This window comes from Solanum tuberosum, unplaced genomic scaffold (assembly GCF_000226075.1).
Source record: "Solanum tuberosum cultivar DM 1-3 516 R44 unplaced genomic scaffold, SolTub_3.0 scf00407, whole genome shotgun sequence".
NCBI classification, from domain to species: domain Eukaryota; kingdom Viridiplantae; phylum Streptophyta; class Magnoliopsida; order Solanales; family Solanaceae; genus Solanum; species Solanum tuberosum.
The window spans coordinates 27874-32882 of record NW_006239324.1 but is presented as its reverse complement, the minus strand read 5'-3'; positions in this window follow the sequence as shown (position 1 = coordinate 32882).

Below are 5009 nucleotides of genomic sequence, written 5' to 3'. Positions count from 1 at the left end.
CCTAAACCCTAAACCCTAAATCCTAAACTCTAGATCCTGAACCCTAAACACTAAACTCGTAACCTTAAACACTAAACCCTAAATCTAAACTCTAAACCCTAAACTCTAAAATCTAAACCCTAAATCCTAAACTCTAAACCCTAAACCCTGAACTTATAACTCAAAACCCTAAACCCTAAACACTAAATCCTAAACCCAAACCCTAAAACCAACCTTATATCCTAAACTCAAAACCCTAAATCCTTAACCCTAAATCCTAAACCTGATACCTAAACCCTACTAAACCCTAAAATCTAAACCCTAAACCCTAAACTCTAAACCCTAAATCCAAAACCCTAAACCCTAAACCCTAAACCCTAATCCTTAAACACTAAACCCTAAACCCTTAATCCCTAAAACCTTAAGCACTAAACTTTAAACCCTCAACCTTAAACCCTAAAATCTAAACCCTAAACCCTAAACTCTAAACCCTAAATCCTAAACCCTAAACCCTAAACCCTAAACCCTAAACCTAATACCTTAACCCTAAACCCTATATCCTAAACTTTAAACCCTAATCCTTAAACCCTAGACCTTAAACCCTTAAACCCTAAACCCTAAACCCTAAACCCTAATAAGCCCTAAACCTTAAACCCAAAACCATAAACCGTAAACCCTAAAGCCTAAACCCTCAATCTTAAACCCTAACCCTAAACCCTACACTCTAAACTTAAACCATAAACCTTAAATCCTAAATGCTAAATTCTAAACCCAAAACCCTATACCCTAACCATAAACCTTGAAACCCTCAACCTTAAACCCTAAAATCTAAACCCTAAACCCTAAACTCTAAACCCTAAATCCAAAACTCTAAACCCTAAACCCTAAACCCTAATCCTTAAACCCTAAACTCTTAAACCCTAAACCCTAATCCCGAAACCCTAAACCCTAAACCTATCGCTTCCCCATTTCCCAATTTTTTTCTCTCTCTAATTTCCCTCTCTACGGAACCGTCTATAATGTTACACAGCAATTACAGCTCCAACGGCTAGTTCACCAGCCAGAATGGCGCATGAGCCGCCGGTGAGCCTCTTCAGGCCACCGGACCAAAGCCTACCGGAGCCCCCTAAGCAGACGAACAAAACCCACCAAGCAGCATCACCTAATTCATCCTACAACTCCATGAATTCGCGAAATACAGAGGCGATCCTTATCGCAATTTCTGAGATGGAGTTGGATGGGATTCAGAAAATCATTTCCTCAGATCGGGATAAACTGATTCATCGAAGGCTATTTAGTGGGAATGATCCTACTAATCAAGGGCTACAACATACTCAAAAATCACATGATTCCATCCTGCCAATTGCGAGATCTGGTGAGGCAATTTCTGGGAATTTTTACGCAAACTCACCTGAGCTGCGTCTCCAGATTCGTCCAACTTCCCATCAATTTCATGGCGATTTAACCACTGGGGATTGTTCACCTGCTGAAGAGGTACATCCCACAGCAATCTCAGGTAAAATGGTCGGTCAAATCACTGGCGACATGAATTCTGGTGAGCAGGCAGTCGAAGGTGACAATGGCGCCACTAGGGGCTAGTGTTCGTTGGATGAGGAGGTCCACCTGACCAACATATCCATCAATTTAACTAAGAAACACAGCCAGAATGAGATTCCAACAAGTTTCATAAACTCTACAATCAATCCACAAAATGAGCTTGAAGAACTCAACTGCAGTAGTGAAGAACAACAGCAAGAAACGTTTTCCCAGGTTCAAGCTGGGCCAAATGGTCAAAAACATGATCACAATGCTATAGAGAAAAAACAAATAGAGATGGAATCTCCACAAGTAGATAAGCGACTATAACAGGGCCAAAATGATCAGGTCAATACAAGTTCTACTAACTTGGAAGTCATTGACGTGGAGAATTCTTCACATTTCTCTTTTGGAGTGAAACCTATGGACACAATTTCCAGCAATGGAGGACAGCTAGGACCAGGTAGGATTGCTAAGTATCATAATGTCCCTAATAATGTCTACTTGCAAGAACAACAACAAACAAATGCCACTTCATTAGGCAAAAACCCTAGTGTGGAGAGCTCTCAAACAGGTAAGTCCTCTCATTCTAACTCTGGTAGGAATGTTATTAACTTGAGTAGCAGTGATGTCGTTGTTAATGATAATGCTAATGGGCAAAATAATGGTATGAGGGAAGAGCTGGAAAAAGGCAGGGGAGACACCGAAACACAACAATAAGGTAATCGACATCTAAGTAGTGTGCGAGATAGAAATTTATCTCAATCACCTGATCCAGGAGGGAATATTGAGCCAAATAATTATCATAAGGATTTCCCCAAACTCTCTAGCAACTTTGATAGACATACCACCTCCAATCAGAAGAATCAGCAAATATACCAGCCTAATCATTCCAAAGAACCCAGCAATCCTAATGAGAGCCAAAATACCAAACAGAATCAGTGTGTTGAACCTGCTCCTTATACTGTGGTACAGACTTTAGCTGCTAGGCTCAGACAAATCCATGCTACTCAGGGCAGTTCTATAGAACTTGTTCCTACCAGACACACTACTAAGCAGGGTCAACCTGCTGTGATCTACGATATGCATGATTTCATGAACAAATTAGCAATGGACTGTAAATATACTCTTATAGGTAAATTCAGCAACACTATGCCTAAGATAGAACTCATCAGGAAGAGCTTTATCCTACAAACTCAGCTGAATGGGGGGGGGGTCGAATATTGCTCATTATAATGCTAGGCATGTGTTTATTGATTTACAAAATGAATTGGACTATAACACTGTATGGACACAACAAAGAATGACCATCGAGGGCAAACTCATGAGAATACAAGCTTGGACTCCCAATTTCAGACCTGAAGAAGAAACACCTATTGTTCCTATATGGGTACTGCTACCAGGTTTACCTTGGCACTGCTTCAAGAAAGAGTTCATCACTCCTCTGTTGGCATCTGTGGGCAAAGTGTTATACTTAGACACAACTTCCATTAAACGAACTCGAGCAAGTATGGCCAAGGTGAAAGTCCAAGTAGACCTCACCAAGGCTAGACCTCGACATGTTTGGATTGAACTGGATGATGAAGACCTCACCATAGGAGATGGCAACCAATTGAATACGAAAATATCCCTCCATATTGTGCATACTGCAAACATCAACATCACATGATAGGGGACTGTAATTTCAAAATAAGGGATGAGGATTTCCAACGAAGAAAAGAGTTAGGAGCAGCAAAAATGAAAAACATAAATCAAGGTGAACAAGGGCAACAAGGAACTGATCACAGAGAAGTCAGGCCAAGGGAACAAGAGGAACAACAACACCAAAACACCAAGGAAAGGAGCAACCAGCAGCCACCTGAACAGCAAAATGAAGCAGAATGGAAGGTGCCAAAAAGAAGAAACAATAAACCACAGGAGGAGAAAACACAGAAGGCAGTGTGGCGACCAACCTCACCACAGAACAAAGTGTCAAAAGAACACCCACAACCCACAGTTCAGCAAACAGGTATAAATAACAACTCTAATCATAATTCTTTTACTAACCTTAACATGCAGGGAAAGCAGAGTGAAGACATCCAGAGGCATAGCAACAATGAGAGGAAAACACCACAAGGAACACAAAGCAGGTCTAAAACAGACCACAACCAAAAACACAGGCCATGCAAACAGGAAAACAAACAAATAACAAGAGCACAGGTATTGACTCAATGCTCCCAATCCCCATAAACCCCAATACTTCTTATCCTAATGACATTGTTGAAGTTGAAGGAGGGATGGATGGGGGAAGTCAGGAGATACATTCTAACATGCAGGAAGGGGTATCCAAAGGGGGGAATTTGACTCATGTTCTGCATGAGGAAGTACACACTGACCATAACCCTGACTTTAGAGCCTCTGCAACTCCTATACCTCACCAGGCCATGACAAAACAACAACAGAAACTGCAGCAAAAACAGACAGAAACTACTCAGAATATAAAAGAGCAACAGGGTAACACTACTGAAAGAGGGCAGAAGAATAATGAACAGGCCAATGAAATACCTGAAACTGAACAGTCCAAGCAACAGGCAGACAAAGGGAAGAATGACAATCAAAGAGGTGCAGCTATGGCAAAAGATATGGGGTCCAAAGCTAGCACTAGCAAACAAGGAACCACCCCTAAGAGCAAGAATAAACGTAGTAAAAAGAAGAGGGAAGCAGCTAAGATGAAATTAAATGCACAACAGGGAAATGATCAATATCAGCCAGAGGAACAGACCAACCAGGCCAGCAATTGCAAAAGGTTTATTATGGTGGATGATCTGCAAGGTATGGATATCCCTCCCCTCCAAACTCAGTACCTGACTCCTCCTCCTAAGGCTCCTCCAAACTTAGCAGCAACATGTAAGGTCAACTCAGTGCCAATTATTGATGAATATGATGTGGAAAACTCTGAAGATGAGCTGGAAAGGGGATAATCAATCCTTACAGGAACAGGAGGATGACGATGAGACTAGTGAGCTGTTGATTAAAGCTTTCAGTCCTCATAATGTCAATGATCTAGAAGAGGAAATACATCAGGTAGCAAGTCAACAAGGATTATCACCAAGGGGACTTCACTATGACAGGTTCCAAACTACCAAAGGGAAAATTCCTATTTCTATCACTGTAGGCTCTTTACATCCAAATCCTCCCAATGATCTGTACTCTTATATGGAATGTAAGGGGGATTAACACTCAATGTGTTATGGAAAGACTTAAAATGCTCAAGAAGATGCATCATGTTTCTCTTATAGCTATTCTAGAACCTTTCTCAGACAATACTCATGTTCAACTATTTAGACACCAACTTGCTATGGACCATGCTATGAGTAATTGCAATGGTAAGATATGGCTATTTTGGAATTTGGATATTGACTGCAAAGTACTTGATGAGGATGAACAGCAAGTGACCTGTGAAATTGCTCATAATGAGTTGCAAACTAAGTTCATTACCACAATCATTTATGCCA